The sequence below is a fragment of the Excalfactoria chinensis genome, chromosome 2, assembly GCF_039878825.1.
Source record: "Excalfactoria chinensis isolate bCotChi1 chromosome 2, bCotChi1.hap2, whole genome shotgun sequence".
In the NCBI taxonomy this organism is placed as follows: Eukaryota; Metazoa; Chordata; class Aves; order Galliformes; family Phasianidae; genus Excalfactoria; species Excalfactoria chinensis.
In genome coordinates, this window is record NC_092826.1 from 118,012,927 (window position 1) to 118,039,854 (window position 26,928).

Genomic DNA, 26,928 nt, shown 5'->3' on the forward strand with positions numbered 1-26,928 from the left:
TATGTCATGGTTTTGTGCTGTTGCTGTCAATATTCTACATCATGACATCATGTGCAATATGAATCATTAACTGAGGGTACAAATAGTGGCAAACTGTTTTGGTGGTATAAGAAAGTGTACTTGTTAATGGCATACAGAAGTATAACAGAGGGTATGCGGAAGTGTAACAGAGGGTATGTGGAAGTGTGGAAGGTTCATGCTCCAGTTCTGTGGAACAGCAGCATCCCGAGTACTCAGCTCTTGGAGGAGAACTACATATCCCAGAGGACGATGCGGCCAGAGATGAATCACCGGAGGACGACACATATATAATCTCGCTCCCAGGCTGGAACACTCTCTTTCGCTCTATCTATCTCTCGGAGCGCTCCAGCCCTGTCATCTCTCTCTTACAATGTTCCAGCCCGTTGCCTAGAGATCACAGTAGGCCTCCTGGTTCTTGGGGACTCTTTTTCTCTCTTTCAATCACTCTCTCTGTCTTGTTCGATTTAGTAGTCGCAATTATACTGTATCATATTGTGTTATCTTATATTCCAATATCGTATTTAGTAAAATAAGTTTTCTCCTTAGATTGCTGCCACTGTTTTTGTCCATTACCCTCCTTCCAGGGGCAGCAGCCTCTATCACAGGCAAATCTAGATAACCTGATTACACCCTACCCTGTACTGATGTATGTGGTTATTTCTCCCCACACAATAATGAATGGCAGCACAGCCTGCTGATGTGACAGCTACGCCTCCCAGCTTCATACTATCAACAAACTTGCTGAGGGTGCATTCCACCCCTTCAGCCAGGTCACTGATGAAGATGTGCAACAACAATGGACCCAGTGCACAACGCTAGGGAGCACTGCTAGCTATAGGCCTTCAACTGGACTCTGCCACCAATCACACCCCTATGAACGGTATGAGTTTGCTGAGGAGAGGTGCTAAATACATTAATGATGAACACTCTTCTCCACAGGAAGAAGGAAGAGAAGCAAATTTCAGAAGCTGTGGATGTTGAGGATATGTTTGAAATGAAAGCAACCTGCACAACAATGACAACAACACAAGAAGGGAAGAAATGGCTACTGTTCTTTGAAATTAGGAAATGGTCATGAGAGGGAGGTACAAGGGCACCTGACAGGGCTCTGGGAATACACAGCCCAGGGCTCAGAGCCTGTCATGAAGTGGCTTTACCCAGGAGAAGACAAAAGGAGATGGGAAGGGAGTGCAAGTGGCTGCCAGATGCACAGTGCTGCTTTCTGCCCCTCAGACAACCAGCACCACCAGACATTCATGTTTAGACAAATTATTTTCTTTCACCCTTACGGATCATAGAGCCCCTGAATAGTTTGGTTGTTCTGAGAAGAGATGCTGAATGCAATAATGATCAACACATTCCTCTAGATGAACAAGGAAAACACACAGACTTCAGAAGCACACCCAAAAACCACCACAGGGACAAAAAAGCCAGGGGAGAGAGTGGAAGTGGCTGGAAGGGGCACTGCTTCCTGGCAGCCGCTGCTCGTGGCTACTGCCCCTACAGCTCTTTGCCATCTCCTTCATCATCCCCTTTACCATCTCCTGTGCCCTTTACATCACTGCCAGAGGAGCAGGACGGGGAAGAGGTAGAAGAGCAGGATGCTCAGGAGGAAGATGAGGAATGTGCTGAAGAGGCAGAGGAGCAGCAAGCTGAGGAGGCAGAGCAGCTGTAACCTGATGCAACGTTGATCCTTTTCAATCCAGGCCATTCTATGATTCTGTGATTGTATGAAATATTTCAGCAGCCACAAAAACATGTGTCAATGACTTCACAGCTATCCCGCACATAAATAGCGTGAAGCAGGGGCCAGATCAAGATAACTGGAAAAGATATTCATCTTTTCCTGCACAACAGTTGCCAGGTTATACATTAGTCATGGAATGGCAGGAGTATCGCTCCCAAGAGATTCTCTGAGCACTGATATCTAGTAGATAACAGTGACTGAGATTAACTCCAGCCCGGGCTTTCCAAAAATTACAAATAATCTCAAATATAACCCAAAGCAATGACATATCTGGCTTCCACATGGGTTTTATACCTAGCTCAAATGCTGCCTTTATTTATTTATTTATTTATTGTTACTGCTGCTGCAGCTCTGCCACATCTCTTTGGTGCAGCCTCCTGCAGCGAAGTGCAGCTGGAAGCCTTCAGAACCATGACTGTGACAGAACTACGGCCACAGCAGTGGCTGCACAAAAATTCTGACTTCAAAGGAGTTTGCGGTGTCCCAGGCACACAGTGCTCTGTGACCACGGGGACAGTGAAAACATCACAGAGCAACAGGTGGTGACATTACCAAGCAAAGGACTGTGACCACACCACCTTCGCTGAGTGCCTTTGGGCGTGGGCAGAGCCTGGTCCAGTTTGTTTGTGCCTGGGCTCCTGCCGAGCGTGTGTGCGAGGCTTGGAGGTGGAACGAGCGTTTTGCTTGGGTGTTGGGTTGTGCTTTGGGGACTGTGGGCAGCGGCTCTCAGTGCCCATCCCTACAGCCATCACCTGCATTTCCCTGGCCTGCCTGGCTCGGGCAGCCGGGTCCTACGAGGCGCACGTGTAGCAGCAGAGGTGAGCTGTGAGGTGACATGTCCCCCAGGGTGGCAATGGGGTGAACGCTGGGATGTGGGGAGCTGACAGGGCTGCAGCCTGAGCCTGTGGGGCTTTAGAGCAGCCAAGGCGTGGGGCCAGGAAGGGTTCCTGCTGAGGGCCTGGGATATTTCTTCTGTCTGATCCTGGGACAACAACTGACTGTGACCTCTCTTCCCTTCTTGCAGTGCGCAACTTTCATCCCTGTGGTGCTGGTGAGGGGGGAGCGGATCCTCACGCTCAGTCCCCAGCAGGCCACAGCGTGAACATGATGGCAGCAAAGCAGGCATGGATATGTCCTATCTGCCGTGATGGGCGAAAGGACGTGGCCTGTGCGGTACCTTGCTGCCACAAGTTCTGCCTGGGCTGCATCCTGCGCTGGGCCAAGCAGAGCAACAGCTGCTCGCTCTGCAGGACGGTCATGTCTGTCATCAAGGTTGATGAGTGGAGCAACGACGATGACCTGGACTTCATCATCCAGCCCCCAGCACAGCCTGTACCCGCCTGCTTCCAGGCAGCCGCTGCTCCTGCCTACAGCCTCTACAGCTCTTTGCCATCTCCTTCACCATCCCCTTTACCATCTCCTGTGCCCTTTCTGTCGCTGCCAGAGGAGCAGGACGGGGAAGAGGTAGAAGAGCAGGATGCTCAGCAGGCAGATGAAGAGGAGGCTCAGGATGGAGAGGAGCAGTGGGGAGAGGAGGCAGAGGAGCAGCAGGCTGAGGAGGCAGAGCAGCTGCAACCTGATGAGGCAGATGAAGAGGAGGCAGAGCAGGTGTCTGTGGGAGGTCTCCTGCCTGAGGACTGGGCAGCTGTGTTCAGGCGGCACCAGCAGATCCTGGACCCTGTGCTGCTCTGGCTGTGGCAAGAGCTGAGAGCCATCTTTGGGGCACAGTGGTGGCCGGCACTGTCAATGGAGACCATCATCCTGAATGCTCTGTGCGATTTCGGGCTGGACAGCGAGGCCCTGCTCCAGGACGTGTGGCCTGTCCTGGAGGACAGAGCAGAGACACTCATCCAGGGCCTCATCCACACCGCTGTGTGCCAGTGCGCTGAGGAGGCCCATAGGCAGCTGGGCCTCCAAGGTGCCACTGTGTCCAGGGAGCAGCAGGACGGCCCTCTGCCCGTTCCTGGCCCTGCAGCCTCCCCACCAGTGACCCTCAGCTCACAGCCTGCAAGTCCCAGCTCACAGGACCTGCCCAGCACACCAGAGGCTGTCCTTCGGGGCTGCCCCAGTCACTGCCCTGTTAGGCACATCCCGAGGGAACCGGAGGAGCCCCATGAGGACATGGAGCAGGGCGCAGCAGCAGGGCCCTCTGCTCAGGGCAGCAGCTCCTCTGCTCCTGGCTGCTCACCTGGTGGGGCCCAGCGGTCCCCTAAGAGAAGGGCTGACAGTGACCATGACCCAGACCAGCCCTGCAAGAGACTGCGCCGTCGGCGACACTAGAAGACTCCTGAATTGCAAATAAAAATAGAAAAGATTATTCCACAAAGTCTCAGCTTTACTCCAAACAGAGCTGACGATCCCCGCTCACAGTGCTGCTTCCTCCCGCTCATCCAACCAGCACCATCAGACTATCATGTTTATACAACTTATTCCATTTTCTTCATATGGATCACAGAGTAAATAAATAATTTGGTTGTTCTCAGGAGAGCTGCTGAGTATCTTAATATTCAACAGTCTCCTCTACAAATATAAGAAGACATGCATTTTAGAATCGCTCCCAAATATAACCACAGTGGCTAATGCTGTCACAATGGCTACATTTGGGCTGGGCTGGGTTGTACGATATTATTCAACACACACACAAGAAAAGTGTGTGGGCACCCATTCATCCTGAGACTCTTTCCCAGTGTTGTCTCACAGCTTTAAACCAATGACAGTGAACCTTCCAACAAGAATATCTAACAAAGAAGCATGCCGAATGCTGATACAGAATGGCACACGAAGTTGGCGTCACCACTGAAAAGAGCCTGGTCCCATCCACTGGCTCTTGTCCATCAGATACACATGAGCATTGATAAGATCCCACCCTCAGCCTTTTCCAGGCTGAACAGCCACAGGTCTCCCAGCCTTTCCTTAGAAGGGAGAATCTCCAGGCCTCTAATCATCTTTGTGCTTCTCCACTGAACTCTCTCTAGAAGTTCCCTATCTTTATTGAAATGAGGAGCCCAGAACTGGACACAGTACTCCAGATGTGGCCTCACCAAGGCAGAATCAAGGGAGAAGTGTACCTCCCTTGACATGCTGGCCACACTCTTTTTAATGCACCCCAGGGCACCATTGTCCTTCATGGCTGCAAGGGCATCATGCCTACCCGTTTTCTACCAGGACACCCAGGTCATGACAAATAGCTCCTTTCCAGCAGGTTTGTCCCTAACCTGTACTGATGTGTGCAGCTATTTTTTCCCAGGTGCAGGAAGGTTCATTTGCCCGTGCTGGACCTCATTAAGTCCCTCCTGACCAACTCTCCAGCATGTCCTAGTCTCACCAAATACTAGCACAAACTTTTGGTGTGTCAGCTACTCCTCTCAGTTTTACACTTTTTCTCCCCCTCAATCCACTACACTGTCCACTCATCTATCCTGTACTTTCTAATCTTACACATGAAGTTGTTACATGAGACAGTGTTAAATGCCTTGCTGAAGTAAAGGTACACAGCATCACTGCTCTGCTTTCATCTCCTTAGTTGGTCATGACATTAGAGAAGACTGCAAGATTTCACCTTCGTGAATATTACATTGATTACTCCTGATAACCTTATTTTCTTCTACTTGCTTATGGATGACATCCAGAATAAGCTACTCTCAGGGATGGAGGTGAGGACGACTGGCCTGTATTTTCCCAGCTCCTCCTTCTTGCCCTTTTTGAAGACTGGAGTGACATTGGCTTTCCCTCAGTCCTCAGGCAACTCTTCTATTCTCCATAACCTTCCAAAGATAATAGAGAGCAGCTTGGCAGTCACTTCTGCCTGTTTCCTCAGCACTCGTAGGTACATCCCATCAGGGCTTGTGGATTCATATGCATCTATTTTGTCAGATCCTCTTTGACCAGAGACAAATCTTCCCTCTTCCCTACCACAGCCTCCCCCTCCTGTCTCCACGGTCTGGGATTCCCAAGCAGCGGTCTTAGCAGTAAGGATGGAAACAAAGAAGATGTTCAGTACCTTTGGTTCTTCAGTGCCCTCCATCATCAAGGCACCCACGTCATTTAGCAACCAGTCCACATTTTCCCTTGTCTTCCTTTTGCTACTGACATACTTAAAGAAGTCTTGTTATCCTTGACCTCCCTTGCCAGATTGAGTTCCAATTGGGTCACAGCCTTCTGTGTTGCAACCCTGCATGCCCTGACAGTGTTTCTATGTTTTCTATGTCTCTCCCAACTGGCCAGATCCTTTTCCCATACTCTGCAGGCTCTCTTCTCCTATCTGGGTTTTTTTAATGAGCTCCTTGCACATCCATGTGCGTCTCCTGCCACCTTTGCCTGATTTCTTACTCTTAGAGATACACTGATCTCGAGCTTGAAAGAAGCATTGCTTGAAAGTCAACCAACCCTCTTGGGTCCCTCTACCTTTCAGTGCTCTGACCCTAAGGAATACCTCCAAGCAGATCCTTAAAGAGGTCCAAGTTGTCTCTCCTGAAGTCCAGGGCTGAAATCCTACTTATTGCCTTATTTCTTCCATGTAAGACCTGGACTCCACTATCTCACAGATGCTGCACCCAAGGCTGCCCCAATCCTTCACATTCTCTACCAGTCCAGCAGGATAACTTTCCTTGCTGGTTCCTCCATCACCTGCATCAGAAGGTTATCTTCCATGCACTGTTGGAACCACCTGAACTTTATGTGTCTGGCAGTGTTTTTTTTTTTCCAGCAAATATCAGAGTGGTTTAAGTTCCCCATGAGAATCAGTGTGATCATGGAACTCCACAAACAGCACCTTGCTGTCCTTCCTAAAAAGTACACAGCCATCCATGACAGCATTTTAGTCATGCAAGCTGTCCAGCTATGCCTCTGTGATTGCAATGAGATCATGGCTCTGCAACTGCACACAGATCTCTAATTCTTTCTGTTTATTCCCCATGCTGCATGCACTGATATACAGGTACTTCAGAGAAAAAATGGAAGCAGAGGATGCAAGTTTCCCGAGTGGGATGTAAGAAGATTCCCCAGAACTACACACACACTTGAGATGGTTGGCCTTCTGGCTCATGGTGGGGCATTGATTACCCTAATTACATCAGGGTTAGAAAATATTAAGATACAGAGGCCATACTTAATATCTGAAACACAATCAGTGCTCATTCCCACTTCTGTTAAAATCTGCTTTTTGTGATGCAGCTTTGCAGCTGATGCTTCTATAATGGTTACAGCCTAGTCAAGTTACTGAGTAACTGTAACACGGCAGATTTGGAGAATGTCAACTCCTGCAGGCTGGGCAAGAAAGTAGATGGAAATACTTTGCCAGATCCCATACACATTTTAAATTTGATCAACTTGTCACAGGTTTCCCACACTAGATCTGTTGTGCAGTTACGGGCAGTATCTTAATTCACTAACAGCACAAGTGCTATACAAGAAGTCAAGACTTCTGAACAGCCCAAACAACTCCCATCAAGACAGCAAATCACTGCACGGATCTGTTCAAGCGGCACTCAACACAACTTGAGTGCTTTTGCCCCAACGTTCCTGATACAAAAGCACAGGACCAGCTTTAAGCCCTACTTGCGTCACTCATTTTCCTTCATTCCTCATTTTTATTTACTTCTGTACTTCTTCAGAAAGACTTATTTGGTGGCACTTTTAAAGGGAGTTCACTTATGTTCACCAGAAAGCCAACATCCTCATCAATTGTTCTGCAGAACAGAAGTCACTTTGGAAGTTTATAAACTCATCCTTCCCTGAGTTACCTGAATTCACCGGCCTCTATAAGCATCCAACAAAAATGGAAGCTGGATGGAAAGACAATTTTTGAATACCAAAAAGCCCCAAACCCAATCTCCAGATTTCTCTCTCTTAAGCTACCTACCCTCTGACATAATGCTACATACAGTCACAGACTCCATACGCACAGTCACAAACTCAGAAAAAGAGCCACACATGCAAGAAGATCCACCAAACTTTTGAGAGCTGAGTAGCTCGGGGCAACTGCAGAATTTAATTGGCTTTAGAAAAACACAAGGAAAAATGCAAAGAAAAAACACAGGCACACACAAATAAAAGCCCAAAGCTTTTGTATGGCTTTTTTTTGTACCCCTTCCCTTCCTGCAGAGATGGCACATTGACCAGATCTGAGCACTGCCGTAATTTCAGCTGCATTTGTCTCAAAGGGAAATTTTTCATTTAGATGAGTTCTACACAGTTTTTTGTTTTAAGAAAAACTTCAGCTATTTTTTTCTTCTCCGAAAAAGTAACTATTTAATAATTAGTGATGAATATTTTAGAGGGCAAAGAAGCGTTTGGAGTATTCAATAATTATAATTAGATTTACGTAGCTCTTATAATTAAACGGATAAATCTAAAGAAAAACAGTTAACATATTTTGTTCTTGTTAAAAACCATTTATAAAAATTTAATTTGCTGTGTTGACAAGCCAGAGGTGGTGAGAAGGAACAGGGCAGCACAGGTTGCATTTAAATTAGGATGAAGCAGTAGTATTTGCCACTCTTGATATTACCAACCAGAACTTTAGAGGGTACAAGTTAAAGTCAGTTAATTGGGTTTGATGAAGCCAGTGTCAGCAGTGTAACCTAAATTACTTGTAGGTAGCATCAGACACAAAAAGGCAGTATTATCTCTAATTCTGAACAAGGAAGCGCAGCCTGCAATGCAGCAGTAGGGAAGTACTATGACCTGCTTTTACAAAACAACACCAGGGCTCAGGAGTGATGTGGATCCAGACGAGGCTTAAAGTCACAAAATTACATATCCCATTTAAGAACCTGATATGAGCTCTATCAAGTTGCTTCCTAATACTTTCCATGTTTTACTTCAACTGCGATTTTCATCTAGCTGAGTTCTTTGATTCAGAATCTCAACTCAAGTGTCATCAAATTGTTGTAATTAGATAGACAGAGATTTAGTTTTTGAACTGCTGAATTTCAACATACAATTAATGGTCACAGAATACTGAAAAAATCAGGACTGCTGACAATTACTACGATATTTTGACCAGGTGTTTTTTACTGTCTTGGAAATTAAATGGGTTTCACGTTTTTGCTTTAATTGATCATTACTTTCCTTAGCATATTGGACACTGAGGCCATGCAATTACATGGTACTTGTTGCCTTGTACAGCAGCAAATACTTCTGAGCTACGCTTGTGAGAGAAATCATTAATTCTTACAGAATTCACCTTTTCATTGTTGAAAGGAAAGCAGCTCACTGCTATTTTCTGCTCATCCCTTGACTGTCTTGAAAAATCCAAACAAAAACAACATCAAAATCCCCCTACTCACTAAAGAAAAGCTTTTGAGAGGGACTGGAGTGACTAGAAACAGTGCCTAAAAATATTCAGCCTACTTATTCTGCCAAAATGAAGGAAATGCCAGCAAGGACACTGAGACTGCCAAATGAGAATCTATTTTCATGTCATTCCTGTATGTATTTTCACCTTTTCATCTACCTAGCCACATGTTGTAGTTGGAATACAGCCTTCAACAAGAACTTCATGGTGCAAATAGTTTTGCCATGAACTAACGATGTAAGCATAGTACTATAAATGGGAACATCACCTATAGTGGCACATTTCAGGTCATTAACCTCATTCTAACAATAACTCGTAAAATGACACAAAAGCTTCTGACTGCTCATTCTGCTTTGTGAAACTGTCTATTGCATTACATCAAGGCACTATCAACACAGGTTTGTGAATAATCAGTGAGTTATATCTCACCTCCATGTAGAAAAGACCTTCGTGTTCTGTACCATTTATGAACTTAACTGGAGCAATGCATCAAAGCTAATTGTATTCCTGGCATCATTCTTCAGTGATTGCTGGGAAAGTGCTTGTTCTCCATTTCTTCAAATTTATTATCCAGCTCTTACAAATGAAATTAATTATCAAGTTTTCATCTAATCAGCTACTGGGAAATGGCTATAATGCATGAAATAAAACTTTGTATGTAGCCAGCTGGATGACCTATCCTACACTTCACATCATCAGTATGGCTGGTTTTCTATGTCTTCCTTTCATATATAAATACAAAAAGGTACAAGTAGGCATGAATTGCATTTTGCTGTATGAACACAGAAAAAACACCCTGATGGTTGTATCGATGGTCCAATGGGAATCATCTAATGTATTAAAAAATCTTTCCTTGTGTTTTTACAAAGTTGTATGTGTACCACAGAATCACAGAATTGTAGAGGTTTGAAGGGACTTCTAGCGATCACCGAGTTCAACCTCCTATAATGAAAAGACTAACAGTGAGAAACACGTTGGAACTTCCCCAGATTTGGGTAGAAAATGCATCAAAATGCATCAGTAAAGTTTGTCCTTTACAATAATCCACCACTTTACAAAGGCAAACACGACAGCATGGTTTTCTGTGATTTTACCTCAGGAGATTTTTGGTTGTTCAGTGCTTTACTGACTGCGAGAGCATGAGGAAAACATGATGTGGACTATTGACAGCAACACCACAAAACTATGACATATATTTTTGATATAAGATATCAAAATATCTTATAATATAGATATGTCTTATAATATAATAATAGATATCAATATATGAGAGTAGAAATGTCTTCAAACATTACTTCCAATCCAGTATCTTAAAAGAAGAAGCAACTCTATCATTCTCTATTTTACCAGTACTCAGATTATGCCTTTTAAATATGATTATAAAACAGGGTATCTTTGTGTCAGTTTTAAGATCTCCCAAAAGCTCTTCCTGCTTATGCCACAAAACCATCATTATTATTCATTTTAAAATAATTAAATTAATTAATCCCTTGATAATATTATATTCTCTGGAGAACAGAAATGGCCATAGGAAAACTAATTAGAATGAGTAATATATGGGAGCAACAGGTTACCTACTTGCAGCCTTCCACCTCCTGCTGCTTCATCCTTGCCTAGCAGCCTTTGTTGTCATCTGGAGCTGCTGGCTGCCTCCAGAACTGCAAATAATGACCACCTATTCATATAGCCCTGTCTTCTATGAGCTGCTCAGAGAAAGGCTGGTGAGCATGGGCAGATCATCTCCATAGAAGAGAGAGCAGACACAGAAACAGCTCAGCACCAAAAGATTCGTGGTACAGTCTGTATTTGTTTTAATTGATTATACTTGTAAGAAGTAGATTAAACCCTTCAAAATTGGGACTACTATGAAGCTGCTTATTATAGGCAAGCAGGAATATGTTTCAGCGACCTAAAGCAGATGATAACATGAGCATGCCTAACTATCTTTATCCATTCTACAGCAAAAATACTCAAGATTCTGAAGCTGCTGTGGCTGCCAAGGCAAAACACGGAAGGAAGAATTATCCTCTCAGTACCTATGCCTAAGTATTTGCAGCGTAATGATGCTTTAGCTCACTTCAGAAGTTGTGATTCCTTCTACACTAGTGGGATAACATATCACTGCTCCATCGTCACAACACAGATGCTGTGATGCATCTGCGAAGAGTTCACATTGACGCTTGTAAACCCCATGTTATGACTGCAGCAGCAGAAAACAATGCTTAGCGTTAATGCTGTTTCCTGGAATACATTTAAAAGGCATTAAAAGAGAACATCTCTAGGAGCACTCCAGAATCTTTGTCAAAACACTGTCAAGACAAAAAAATATATGTAATGCTGAAGGAAGCGTGTCCTATCTCAGTTGCAAAGAATACCACGGATCATCAATCAGACTGTTACATCCATCAGCAATTCTCTTTGCATTAGGCAACTCTTGATGTATCTATCTGGCCAAGGAAGCTACTGCTGTGGTTGTGTTCACTCCCCTATGTGGCCACATCACAGTGCACTGCTTGGGATTTCAGCGCAGCCGGTAAACACTCGGTACACATTTGTGTTTGCTCACAAATTTACAAAGTAAAATGATTTTCTTCCTGTATGCTTCTCAGCTGACAAATGTTCATTTCTTTTTTTAAAGTCTGCATTTTGGGATAAAGCTATCTCAAAATATCTTCTAAAATCATTACGAATGTGACGGTAAGTCACAACATGCGTAGGGAAAACAAAGCTCCCCCTAGCTAATCCACATCAATACTGTGCAGAGATAAACGTGGCGGCTTCAAAAAACCTGAAACTTAAGATTGTTGTCATGCCCTCAGCATCTCAGCCTCCAAAACTGAAAGATACTCCCAGTCCTGTGATTAAATCATACACTAATGCTATGAACTGCAAGAGCTGCCCTGCAAGGACAGTGATGCACAACACAGGGAATCCAGTCATCTCATTTTAATAACATGCAAGACAAAGATATGGGTATTGTTAGAATAGATGATAAGAAATAAAGCAATAAGCAGATTTACCTGGAGTAGTTAGCGTGTTCTGTTCCTGCTCTGTTTCATGTTCCTTTCAGGATAATCACCCCTAAAGTATATTTCCCACTTCACACTAATATTCACAACATGCGGGTTCTTCATCATTAAGTGAAGAACTGCAAGGTTTTCAGATGGAAGGGGGGGACAAAAATCCCCCCATTACCAGTCCTGGCCACTAAACTCTCCTGATGCAGGTGGATGGGCGGATTCTGCTGAAGGGAAGGCGCAGTGCATGCAGCTCCTCTCAGCAGCGCTCCTCTCCCCAGCAAACGCAGCTCACTGGCGGTGGAACAGCCTGCAGTAGAATAACAAGAGAATTTCTCAAGTGCTGGTGTGAGCGAAGGAGGGGGTTTGAGGGAAAGCAAGGAAAGAAAATGCTCGAGAAGCTGCTTCTCTCCACCACTCAGGCACACTGCATGTCCCTCTTTCACAGGGGTCTTCTGAGGATAGACACACAAAAGATTCCAAGGTTCTGAGATGCTGTGTGAGAGCTAATGCAGACAGCTAGCTAAAACAACCACGGTTAGGAAATGCAAAATATTAAGTTTCCAATAGCAACATCAACACCTCTTTGCTGTAGCTCTCGTAACGTGATGAATATTTTGAGACAAACAGCAATATTGTGAGATAACAGCCTTGGCCTGAAATATAGCTGTAAAGTCAATCTTGCTCTACCACCCCTCCCGTAATGCTCATTGTCACTTTTTTTCTTGTTTGAATTTACAGGTGCCATTTTCCCACTGTACTTTCTCTCCTCTGATGCTGAACAAACAACCAAGAAGTTAACCCTCATAGGTGCTTAGGACAGCTCTGTTTACAGCTGGATGCTAACTGAAGCAATCGTACAGATGCAAAACTATTTTTGCATGGATAAACAGCCAACAAATCTTCACAGTACATCTACTCAAAACACCAGATTCATGCAAGACTCTTCCAGACATCACATAACTGGAGTACAAGAACCTTGCTCAGCCCCAGGCTTTGCTCACAAGAGTTGTTTTTTTTGGCTACCCCTTCTGCATTTTTGCTTGGGCCCCATGTGACTCATTCTATTACAATACTTGTCCATCCTGCATAGGGATTTGGTGAAATCATTACATTCCTATCAAGCTTTGGAAGAAGAACGTGTCGCAGCCTGTTTGGGAGCAGCATGCACTGCTGCTAGCCAAGGAACAAGGTAGAGACCCAACATGAGAGTATCCTCCACTGTGACGGTGGGTGTTCCCCGTCATTGAAATGGCATGGGCCGTGGGTGGCAGCAGTTTATCATTTCTTTCCTACATTATGTAATTAGCACTCAAAAAACTCAAAGAAGTTTAAGAAACAGGGCGAACTGAGCTGCTTTTATTTACTATTTCAATACACAAACCTTTAAGATTACTACGTTTTTCAGAAAAGGGAGACCTCAGATTTCCACCACTGAGGAAACTGAAACTTTAAGAGAAATCACAACATAATAATAAAATCATGACTGCCAGCAACCTCACGCAGCATATAAAGAATTCCCTTAACAACATCAAGTTGTCACTAAACACAAAGTGTTGACAACTTACAAGGAAGGAACAGCCAGAAACACATGCTAGACTCAGAGTCCAGCTGTGATGCTTCTGGATGGGGAAGGGGTTTTATTTGATAGGAGAGGGAGGCACGAATGTCAGCCCAAATGGCAGAGCGCTATCTATCAGTGCCTGCTCTGGTAAGAACTGTGTCAAAAAGACAAATACAATTGCTGAAAGACTTTCAAAACAAAGAGCATTTCCTCGGGGATGACTGCAGAGACCTCTAACAAGTCAGAAATAGGAAAATCATTAACTCAAAGCACTTACATGCCACTTACCTTTCCAGCAGCTGGTTAATGGTGTGCACCTTGCTTTGCTTTTGCATGCAAACCCAGTACATAGCTCCAAACAACACACAGTAAGGACGACACGGTATATTATCTCTCTTACCTCATGCAGATCTCAGTCTCCAACAAAATACATGTTCTTTTGCTATTCTGGTCTCCAAATGGCAATGCAGACTGGCCAGGGCCAGAGGTACCCTGAAACCTGGCACAACTCATGTCACATACTCCTGTGTGTGTGGCATCAATGTCACAGAGTAAAAACAACAGCCATGTGATTCCTGATACAAGCACTGGAAACAGGGTGGGTCTCACACATCAAAAAGGGAACAGCTTTGTAGTTATATCTCCCTGTCGCATGTTAGTAACATGATGGCCAGGAAAGTCCATCCCTTTGTGAAAATTAGGCTGCTCAGAGATCTGTATCAGAAACAAGCATTAAAACCAATATGAATCACTATTGTTACAGTACAGGCGACCCTGAGGCCTCAGTTGAAACCCAGAGAACTGTACAAACAAGTTGAGTTCCTTGTTTAGAGGAGCTAATCAACTAAACAAAAGAGAAAGACAGAGAGTTGGAGGCAAAGCAGCAGCACCGGGTGGTGAAAGCGATTAGCCCAAGGCTAGCCAGCCAGCGAACCGAAAACAGAGGCTGACCTTTGACTGTCAGCCCACTGTCCTTTCTACTGACTGAAACTCCCGGGGTGGATTTGACATTACAAGGGTATTTCTGTTTTGCTGTTGTCATTTTTAAAAATAAAACATGGTGGTGACGTCTCTGTACTAAGCTGCTGCAATCAAAGCCACATAGGCACATTTAAAAAACAAAAACACCAAGAACTTTTGCTCAGAGAAGAAAGCAAGGCCACTGGGCGCAAGGTCTGGAAAGCACGTCCTGATTACCAATCGCACCCACTAAGGACAAGGGTGACCGCAGTTTTGAAGGCTTTCAGCATCAATGAATTTTCCAGAGCAAACTCAAGACAATAAGTCTAACCAGTGAATGAAGCTAAGGGCAGGTGCTATAAGGAATCCAGAAAGCATCTGCCCTTACACAGGAGAGATTCAGGATGGTAGGCGTGTTTGTAAGAATTCTCAGCCTGGCAGGATAAATGCTCTTGTGCAGAACTTGGTGCCGCCAAACCTGGACTATTTTAAGCGACTGATCAAGATCCTCATTTCCTCTGTACACCACTCCAAGTGGCAAGGTTAAATGTTCCTTTTGGAACATAAGACACGGTGAAGATTTCCACAAGTCCAGCACTGCTGTTTCTAAGGGTTGCACCAGCATTACTTCGGGCATCACAGACACAAAACAGGACTTCTTGCAGTGTATACCAAAATCAGGTTTTCAAAACCCCCTAAGATATGACACTGTGGTTCTGTAAGAGAAACAGCCACATGTGCAGTCCTCATGGAACAGGATGAAAAATTAAACTACCCGTGTTCAAGACAAGCACAATTAATTGCGACTACATCAACATTTTACTTCATTCTTTTCATAACAAAATCACATAGAAAACCTTCAAGTATCTTTTTTTAAACACGCATCTCCTTGGAACTGTATGCAAAACCTTAGTCCTCCAGACTGGAAGAGATCAAATATTGCTCCAGTCTTCAATAATGGCAGAAAAGTAGACTCCAGGAATTACAATATGGTCAACCTTTCCTCAATCCCCAGAGGACATCCCTCTGAAAAGCATTTCTAAATACATAGATGACAAGAATGTGACCAGGAGTAGTCAGCATAGTCAAGCCTAATTTCTGATTTGTAAATCCAAAGGTCTTCTAAAATGAACTGACTGGCTTAGTGGATTAGAGGAGAGGAGTGGGCATTCTGTACCTGTGTTAAAATGTCATTATTCCTAGACTGACTTAATTTAGAAATGAGCAGCTCTGGGTGCCTCCAATATGGAATTCTCTCTATCTGCTCCTGGTATACTTAAATGTAAAACATATTTGAAGGCAGATGAGAGAAAAGAAAATCACAATTCCATATATCCACATTTCCAAACCTCTCAGGGAATGAAGTCCTATTCAGTAATACAAGGAAACACAAAAGAATGTCAGAAGTTCAATTATACAAAATAATTACATACAGAATAGATCATCACTTCTTAAACAAAATAAGCTGCTGATAAAGGCTTTTCAGAATTGTGTGCATAGGCTGTTCTTTATTTTGTGGAAGGACCACGTCTTTCCATATATACAAGTAATACCAATTAGTTCATGTATGCTATCAGAAAACAATGATAGGATAACTATCACTGATTGAAACTTCTTTCATGAGAAACCTCCTCTCATTTAAATCATCAAGAGGATTAAACACTTGTTTTAGTGGAAAAAATAATTTTCCTATCTACGTAGCCCTCCACTTCATACTTGATTTTTTAATACAAGCTCCGTAAATACACTTTACCTTTAAAAATTAAAGGCATTAGAATTCATGAATGTATGCAAGGGACTATGCAAGGTCCCCCAAGAGAAATTAGTCCTATTAACTTAAAAACAGTGCTCAAAAAATTACTGTGTTTCTGAAACGTGGTTTTAAAAGAGCATTTTGACAAAGGGGAGTTGGGATGTGGGACTTTCTAGTAATGTTGCAGAGAATTCTGAATTATCATTTCTTGTTTAGGCACTGTTCCTTTAAGACTGACCTCTAGAAGCCAAATCCCAAGATTCATCCCTGAACACAGACACTGTTCTTTCTGTAGGTGAACTCTTTTGATCAATATTACAGTATATGATTACAAGGATGGTCAAAACTGTATACTCTTATACTTGAAGTAAAGCACTCATATCCCCCACCTGAAAGGTTTTTGTTTTCCCTCCCCCAAGAACTTTACTATATTAAAAAAGAATGCACTTGACAGACGCCACAATATTGATTTCTTTATGATGATGCCAGCGTTGGTATGGGAACTGTCAGCTCCTAAAACCTGTGGAACTATGGCAACACCAGCTTCCTGTTGTACTCCTCACAGCACAACAGCATTGCACAATACAAAGCTGTCAAACCAGAGTTTAAAAACAGCAAGTTGGGCAAAATTATGTTGTGTAATTCTCTGAAAACAGTTATTGCATCAAAATCATATATGTGTGTGTGTACATATACACAGTATTTATACACAGGCTGCCCATGGAGGTGGTGGAGTCACCACCCCTAGAGGTGTCCAACAGATGTTTAGATTTGGTCCTAAGGGACATGGTTTAGTGGGGAAATATTGAAGGTAGGTGGATGGTTGGATCAGATGATCTTCGAGATCTTTTCCAGCCTTGGTGATTTTATGATTCAACAACTTAGTTGTCCCTTAGGTCCCCCACACCTACACCTACAAGTATGTCACATAAGTGAGAAATCAGGTATGCTGTAAGCACATTCTAGACTACAAAATCTGCTCATCAAATGCTCGGTAAAGCAAAGGCAGGAGCAGACCCTTAGTCATCCGCCAGTGACAGATCTCTGTGAAACTGACAAGCATCCCGCTCACCTCTCATGCTGCCTCCCAAGGGATAACAGCCTTCTGCTCCTTTAGTGCCAATGGTGGGCAGCGTTTGCTGAAAGATGCTGACTGGCTGAAGATGCACCTAGCAAAATCACGTATGTAAGAAATGCATCATAAACATGCATGAGCCTTCACTGCACAGTCTCTTTCATTGTTGCTCTGCAAAACTTTTATGAGCTTACCACTACAACTTAAACATCCTTGAAATATCGGTGTGTGCCACTTAAACCATCAGATTCTCCTTAAACAATCCCAATGATTTTGTTTTGGTAGTCTTCAACACAACGTGTTAAGTATTTCTATATTTGAAGAGTAAAAAAGAACCAGATCACCATTAATGCAAAGGAAGAAAAATATCATATTAGCTGATAAGATGTAATATCAGTACAAATATCCAAGACCGCTACAGTCTATCTGAGCTGTATATCTTTTTCTTATTTCAAGGTAAAGCTAGAGAAAGGGAAAGAAAGTCACATGTTACCATGAAAATGTCAGGTTTTAAATAGCAGGAATCCAAAGCAAGGACAAAATACTCTCCAGAAATCACAGAATCATTAAGACTGAAAAAGATCTTTGTATTAGTTGATAGTCCAACCACCAACCTACCATCTCTATGCCTACTGACTACGACCCTCAATGCCACATCCACACGGCTCTTGAACACCTCCAGGGATGGTGACTGCGCCACCTCCCTGGGCAGCCTGCGCCACTACCTCATTGCACCTCTTGAGCAGAATTTTTTCCTAATATCCTACCTGTACCTCCCCCAAAGTGTAAGATTTTCCTCCCCAGTACAATGTAAATAACTGGTTTTAATTTTTTTAATCATATCTTAGCCTAGCACTGCAGTTGAGAGTCCGTAGCAGTCACCTCATGTTAAAAAATCATGAATTTGTGCCAACTGTCCCAAACCCAACAAACTGAAAGGTCAACTTCCATTTCAAATGGATACAGTTAAAATCAAGGTATAAAACTGCAAAGCAGAATTACTCGAGCTAGTAAAAGCTATAACCATGACATGCTGTAAGTGCACCCCTATGGTGAATATTGAAGCCTTTCAACTTCCAGGTTAGACTTGAAGTGTTTTTCAAGATCGTTTTTCATTTCCACTCGGAATGCGCTGTGACACAACACAAGTCATGATTCAATTGGAAGTACAACATGAATGTGTCTATACTGCCCATATCAGAGACAGTTCAAATGCAAGGTCTCTTCAAGACAGGGCTTAGATTTAACTCCTGTAAGAGATCAGTAAAGTATATTTTAAAAGATGTCTGTCTGTGCTGTTGAACAGAAAAGTACTGGATGTCATCGTGGGAGAGGGATGGGACTGGAAGTATCTGCGACAGAGAAAGGTTACGTTTTAATTCCCCATGGAGAAAGCAGCTTTCATTTATAGAGAATGGTGGAAAAATGATGACCAAAGAGTAAATTTTCCAAATATACCAAATGCAAAAGGTTTCAGTGATTTAGCAAAATGGCAACCCTGAGCAACTTACCCCGCTCTGTCATTATATTATAGACAGAAAGGATTTATGAATTTGATTAAATTCAAATTAATCAAGATACATATAACGTTTTCAGAATATTTACTTCAACCTCCTAGACATATTTGTTAATCCTAGGGGTAATATGAACTATCCCTCTTGTGAAGTATGCCTCTCACGAAGCCCTGCTTCCAATATTAAATGCATTTTAACTTCAATTATGGAAGCACAAACAGAATCGGCATAATAACATCAAGCAACATTTTGCATATGATCTTAGTGAACATTTATTTACATAAACTAAAACAGGACCACGTGATCCCATTACATGTCTGCACTGCTGACACCAAAAGGCAGACCGGGTTTCGTAGTGTTTTTCCATGGCTTGACATTCCAAATCAGTATCTCTTGTGCCCCTCTGTAACAGGGCCAAACAGGCTGTAAATACACAGGAAAGCCATTTAGACACAGAGCTATTGCACGCAACAGAACTAATGGTAGCAAAGAAAGCATAAAACATGCAAGGAATGTGGCAGAGGCTTTGTCTACAACAGCTGAAGGGTTTGGAAGCATTCTGTAATCCAACTTTCAGTGTAAGCTTGACAACGGGAAGAACTAGTGAAGAATAACCGCAAATTGTGACAAAGATGTAACAGCACAGCAGAAAGCCAGGCAGCACTCCCTCGTGGGAAGAGTTTTTTGTCACTTTGACAAAAAAAAACATGATTCCTTTGCAAAACAGCACTAACCAACGTAGCAATTTATTAAAACAAACAAACACAACGGTGGCATGGTACAGCTCCCTGGCCATAGGAAAAACAAAGCTCATTCAAACCTTGGTGTCGGCCTGAATTAATTCAGTTTAGATCCACGGCAGCATCCCATGATACTGCAGGTATTTTAAATTATCAGGCATAAAAGCAGTGTTCACAACAGATACCAACTGTAGGGATAACTGCAAAATCATTTTACTTGATAATGGCAAGAACATTTTGCTTTCTGCATGCTCTCAGAGGCAGTAACTGCTACGGTTATTCTGAGGGCAGTGTTCAGGCCGGAGATGAATCTGTAGAAACATCTGCAGACAATTATTTGGCAGGAATTAAAAGCAGAAAGGACCTGCAAGATTCATGCCTGAGAGGAAATCTGTCTTCACCGCAAAGGCTGGTTTACCAGCATCTTGCATGCTGAGGCTCTGAAGATTTGCTGTATGGGCTTTGGTACCACAGAGCATTCGACTCCTTCTAGGAAGATGATGAGCTAGCAAAAGGTATTCATTTTAAATGAGGAAATGGGAGGATTTTATGCTTGTCATATAAATACTGAATAGGAGAAAAAAATCTAAGCAATTGGTATGCTGCTTGTGGGATTAGGAGAAATCATGGGGAAGCAACAATGCCATTTAGCACTTGGATCCCCATCCTAGCCCTCCTTTGTTGTTTTTTTTTTGCTGCAGTCTTTGCTACTGCAGGGGAAAGACATTTTTGCTCAAGGAATCCTGCACAAAACCATAGCAGGAAAGTCAGGCTTTCCAACTTGGCATAATAGAAACTTCTTACTCTGGAGGAAATCGTCACTGACACAAAGTCCCAGATAAGAGCATTCTCATAAGAAGCTAATTCTATCCCATCAGATATTGTTCTTTCCTGACAAAAATAAAAGTAACTGAATTTGGAAGGTGCTGTCTGTATTGCTTAACTAGCAATTGCTTGAGCAGCGTTGCAGAATCATACTATCATAGAATCATGGAATGATCCAGATCTTACAAATGAAGGACATTATTCATCGTGTTACGTGCAGATTTTATCTTCCACAGGTTAAAGCAGTGAAATTAGTAACGTAAGCATTTCTACAGTCCCTGCTAAATGGAAATGACTTCCAGAATCCTAATTCTCACTTATTCTGTCCTTAGTTTTGCCTCCAGACGCACCATCTTTGCAAATTTCTCCAGACGGTGCCCAGAGAAGGGGCAGGAGGTGCTGTTGGTATTAAGATGCTCACAGCTGATTCCACGAACAAGACTTAGTGCGATTTAAGAGATCCCGCTGCAGTGCACCAGGTTAACTGTGAAAAGTCACATTAGAAGGAAACACAGCTTATATATCAGCCACCGAATTTCAACCTAAACGGCGAGCATCAGATGCCAATCTTAAACAGACTGTTAATTAGGATGCATGACAATCCCAGCGCATGTGGTAACCAGGAGAAGCACTATGTTTAGATTCTGACTCACTATTAAAAAAAAATAAAATACTTAAAACACGAAATCTGGTATCTACAGACAGATACTATGGAGGAAGTGTTTCCCTTCACTAAACACAAGGCTTTATTTTTATTTTTATTTTCTGATCAAGATCCCATTTCCCATCTGCTCTGTTATCAACTGAAGGAATTTGCCAGTAAGCTCCCCTCAGATTTCACTTGACAACTACTTAGACAGGAAAGGATGCTTTTCATGCATAGCCCTCTGAGGTTCAACAGCATTGCCCTGACCACAGGAAAAAAGAGACTATTGCAGTAATAGCAGTAATGATTAACAATTAAATATGACTTGATTGGCTTTGATGGCAGAAACCCCAGATCTGCTTTCCCATGTTATAGCACAGAGGGAAGCAAATTCTGAACTATCTTAATGCCTTTCTGACTCCAGATAAGCCCCTGTAGTTATCCAGTCCTCTAGCAAAAGAATAACTCCTGCCACAGTCAGACCTTCTTCAAACTCATATGGTAGAAAAGAACAGACAGGCTGCAGAGCATGTATGGAAACACAGCGAAGTTAGCAGGGAGAAGTAGACGGGTGATAGCCTGCTTCTGATGGATGAGATTCTGGGCTGATCCTTACAGAAGATCCAGGAGGAGAAAAGTTTTACAGTGTCTCACCTGGTTGGCCGGACGGCACATCTGTGGTTCCTTATTTACACATCATAAAATTATCACAGCCCGCATTTCCCATATGGTGCATCTCACATCCTGTTGTTAAGTGGACAATGCAGGTTGCCATGATCTCAAGTGAAACGATAGTTATACAGAGGTTATATAAACCCATTTTATCATGGTAGGGATTATTATCTTTCTCATATTAGAGCAAAGAAGTAATGGTAGGGTTAGCCTTCACTACACCAGGCAGTGAACAAGGTATGAGCAGGAAGCAGGACTCAGGTCTGCTGCCTGCTGCCTCATCTGATGAATTCCGTTACCTCTCGAGGAATAAAACATAAACCAAAAATCTTCCACAGACCATAAAATAACTACCTACAAGCTCTTCTATATGCCTAACATATGAGACATGGGAAGATATGAAAGAAACACTTTTCCCCCTTAGCAAAACTGATCATTTTCTACACTTACATATACATTAAAGCTGCATTTTGTATTTGAAGCTCTTCTGCCCTTCATAAACTATCCAAAGACATTTGAATTGCACAGAATCAGAGTCAGCAATCATCCAGCAAAATGGAAGTGTCCAAATAATTTTGAAAGCCAGAATGATGCCTTTATAACCTAAATGAAAAGCGTGTTCAAATATTAGACAGCTCACGAGATTCAGCACAATTCAGAAGCTCTGTCGATCAGATTGCATAAATTCACTTTCTATTTAAAAAAGTAATTCTGTGAGCTAACACTTTCCAGCCTCAGTAGTGCTGGGACAGCAGCTTTCTTTGTGATACAGAGAGGGTACAAGGATGTGCAGTGTATTTGTGTGCCTTTAAGTGTGGAGCAGGGTATTTGGCAGAATCTTTGTGTGACATGAACTGACAAAGAAAGTCAGAGGGTTTGAATAAAGCACACCGAAGAGCCTGCAGGGCTGAAGTCATGGCTATCTTAGATCACAGAGAACTTCTATCCTGAAATTCCTTAACTTTTATCCTGAATTTCCTTAACTTTTTTCACAGCCAAATTACTCTAGGAGCTACTGCTGGAGCTTAGGCTGAGCACCTGAGTACATTCGGCACCCATCAATTCTACTACCAAGAGTGAGCAACTGCTAAAAGTGAGCATCAGAAAAGCCCCTACAGTGAGGGTGGCAAAGTCTGTAGCTCCTGGTATACCTCTGTGTTTTGTCTCAGACTCTTATTTGCAAAGAAGAACCATGAAAAATTTTCAAGTATCCATCTTCCAGGTATCTAGTCACCTAGAAACTACAGAACGTGCACGGCCATCTTTGTGTCTTGGAATAATACAGACAGATTACGATAGACCAAGAATAGGGCCCCACTCACATCTCACTGCCTGCCTGTATCCATACTGGTTAAGTACAGACTACACAAGAGGACTGGAATATTGGTGGAAACCTGGCTGAACCCCAAGCTCAAATGTTACGAGCACAGGGGAGCACAGGGAGAAGGCAGGCCAGCATGTTCTCCTAGATGCCCAGAGATGGACAAGAGGCAGAGGACACAGAAGAACACTGGAAATTATGATGGGATAGCTGCTAGCTATCCATAAACCAGGCATACTGCAAAGTCATAGCCAGCTTACAAACTGCAGTACCAGTTTTACTGGCACTAATTACAGTAAGCATGGGAATACGGTAGAGTACGGAGCAGGAGGGGCAGGTATCTGTCAACCAATTTGCAAACTATATGCTGGAAGATTTGTTCAGGATCCCCAAACATCACTCTCCAGTGTTACTAATCTTTTATGGAGATTTGTGCTTTTAATTTCAAGTTGGGAATTTACAGTGACACGTTACGTGACTAATTTTTCAAACTATAATTGCACTATTCCCCTCAACCTCCTCCTTCTACTTATCCTGTCAATCTCCTTTCACTCTGTTTTGTTTCCACTTCTCTTATTCTTACCACATTCTTTGCTAGTAAGTAGAAAACACCAAAAGTGGAAAATACAGCACTCAAAAAACATCTGCACAGGTTTGAAAACCAACCCTTGCTACTCAAATTCTGTGTAAGACTGTTTGGAAAATTGGGGTTTCCCAAGAATATTCCGTCTCTAATCATAATTTCCCTGACAAGAAACAAGAAAATCTATTGCCACACTATGTCTTGGAGTTCACAGAAACAACTGCTGTGTGTCTTTTCCATGTGAGTGGTCTACTTTCTGTACTCCAAGAATCTGATTCAGAGGGCCAAATTCTAAAATACTGACTTCAAATTTCCTTACTTCCAATAGCTCTCTGATTCTAGAAGCAAAACACCAACAAGCATTTGGCACAGATGACAGAACCTAAGACTTAAAGGACTGACTGCAATGCTGGTGGGGTTTTGTTGCAACACAATTACTTCCCTCCACAAAACTGAATAGCTCAGGATTGCCGAAGTACAGGCACTAGAGATACTCAGAACGTGATTCACAGCGGGCACTTCTTCATGGTACAGCACTCCACAGTTTTTCCCCTCAGGATAATTTCCAAAAACATTTTTGATCAGATATATGCACTGCCTTCGCAGAGAGATGCATGGATAACCGTGAATTTACAGGACAGGGGAAACAAGTCATATATCCCTTCCTTGACTCTGATGCTAATTCACTTCTTGTCTTGCCAGAGACTGAAAGCTCTCATGGCAATTACAGCTACAGAGAACCTAAGAAGTCCCCTATGTTATGAAGCATTGCAAACACATCAGTGAGACAGTTACAACTGTGACTAGTGATGCATGCTTTCCCATGACCTCTTCTACCACGCAAGCATTCATTCAAGCTTCTATGTTCCAACCTCTACCCGGTCTGTTGTCACACTGACTGACCTGAAAAACATACAAAATCAATTTGCCATCAGCCAGTTGAAGACTGTGTGAACCATGCTGCCTTCTTTATTCTGTTAACCTCCCGCACAACCTCAGACAGGTGATGGAACAAGACTATTTCTTAATCAAATACACAGGCTCTTCCATTTACCACTAATTATCTCCTGTGAGTCTCATGAAAAGAGAAGGAAATCTCCCTTACGCTGAGGTGTGGAGAAGCACCCCTCAGCCTGTATATCGGTGGGCAGAGGTGAGACCTAAAGGAGTCACTGAGGACATCCATGAGTGCATCCACTTGCACATGTTGCCAAGTGACATCACTCACCCAACTGCAACAAGCTTCACTGCCTATTAAGTCTAAAATCAAAATGAGAAGGGCAATCAGTACCACAGCTAAAGCAGCAAAGGCCATCCCTGTACCTTCCAAAGATTACTTCCCTTAAATGAAACAAGATCACAGAACAGCCCCTAAGCAAGGGGACTAACAAAACAGCTCCACACATTCCCTACTTCCCATTTTATCAAAGAAATTCCTAAACGTATGGGAAATCAAATATTGATCTGAAAATGAGCAGAAAGGTTTGTTTTTGCTATGATCAATCAGCTGATTCCAAAGTGTTTTAGTTTGAGAAGGCTTTTATTTAGGCACTCTGTTAAAATTCAGTCTTCATCTCTGATGCTGTTTTTGCAAAAATAAAAGGAACAACAACTTGAAATGAATGAGGATGCAACCTCAAGAACAGCTTTAGGTCACAGATGGTTTTCCCTACATTAAGATAATTTTATTTGTGGATATAAGATAAACCCAAGGGTTGTCTATTAGCTCTCAAAGACTGAATGAATGAATGAATGAAGAAGACATTTGCCTGGAGAGCTAGAGAAGGAGGTGCAGATGTGATGTGGGGTAGAAAATGGTAGGAAACATACTCCCCGAAGAGGCAGCTTTACAGGCATTAGCACTTATTTCATCATCCACAAGTATAGCATCCTATTTTGAAAGTAGCTGTGGTGGAAGATGCAGGAAGCACAATTAGCTCCACAGCCAGATGCCAACTCAGTGTCTGGAAAAAGATTTTACAGCATGTTGCTACAAAGGATTACAGAAAAGTGATATTGCTTACAAATTCAGAAAGCATTTCTTGTCTTTAGCAGAAAGATCAGGCAATTGCTTTTTCCACCTTTCTTTTCCCCCCAGGTCCCAGAAGCTGGATGATTTACTGCATTTTTTAAATGCCTGGTCTCACAGATTCCTACTGAAGACACTAAGCAGTGAGCGCTTCAATATCCATTTCAAGTGAGAGATGTATCTGAAGAAAGAAAAAAAGCATGCAGGGATTTGCTTTTTGTGTGACTAAGCTTTTTCAAAGTAACAAATTTAGTTTTAACTTCTTTGGTGACAGAAGAACCTTTGAAGAGGATACCACTCCTGATTGCAAAGCACATTAGCTAGAGGAAAGACACGTTTATTACTGCCATTCAGGGCTAGTGGTTGTAAGTCTGGAGGATTTCCAATTTTATCACCAAGAAAAGAAAACCAGTGCAAACCACAGCACTTAAAAATGCTTTCTGAGGGTACTCACACATAACTGGGCAGCTGTTCACAGCCAACAGGATAAATCTTTTGGAAGAAAAAAGTAGTGAGGACCTACAGAGGCTCTTGGATCCACAGAAAGGGGAATAAAAATGTAATCGGTCACAAAAGAATCTGAATTACTTGTGGACTGTAGAAACAACCTTCATATATACCTCATAATAACAGAGGGGCTTATGATACCAGTATAAATCACAGCTACGCTGCACTCCTAAGGTGGGAAAAGACTCTTCCTTCACTGTAGAGAACTCCCTACTTGATACCCTGTTTTTTCAGCTCACACCAGGCCCATAAAACATTACAAACCCAGCATCTCTGTGGTCAGACTTTCCAAGAAAGAGCAAAATGCCCACACACAGAACCAGCAGAGCATGTGCCAGTCCTGACTTCACTCTTTGCAGTGGCAAAGGCAGTGGCAGCCAGAGCAGGTCACTGACTTCTGTGCTTTCTCAAAGCTTTACAGTTGCACAAATGCATCAGGAAGAGACATGAAGACGCAGCAATTGCACGCTCATGGAACTGAATATATGTCAAATAAGGCAGCAAGCTTTTATATCAGTCATTTAAAGATGTCTACTTGAAAGTCCACTCTGTTCCATTCAAAGGTTCCTTAAAAATGCCAGCTATAGCATGATTTTTCTTTATCACTTGTGTTTTATGATGGAAAGAGGTAATAGGGAATAATAAGACGTAACAACT

At 42.8% G+C, this 26,928-nt stretch overlaps 1 protein-coding gene across 5 annotated transcripts in view; it reads right to left on the reverse strand.

The window, feature by feature from the left end:
* Positions 1–26,928, reverse strand: part of MYRIP (myosin VIIA and Rab interacting protein) — a 220,453-nt gene that overhangs the window by 65,891 nt on the left and 127,634 nt on the right. Inside the window, exon 1 of one of the 5 annotated variants that reach the window (XM_072329296.1) lies at positions 12,086–12,389. The exons of the other annotated variants lie outside the window; for them this stretch is intronic. The gene's annotated coding sequence lies outside the window, so the exon portion shown is untranslated. Of the gene's footprint in view, positions 1–12,085; positions 12,390–26,928 lie in introns of those variants that run through there. 5 annotated transcript variants of the gene reach the window in all.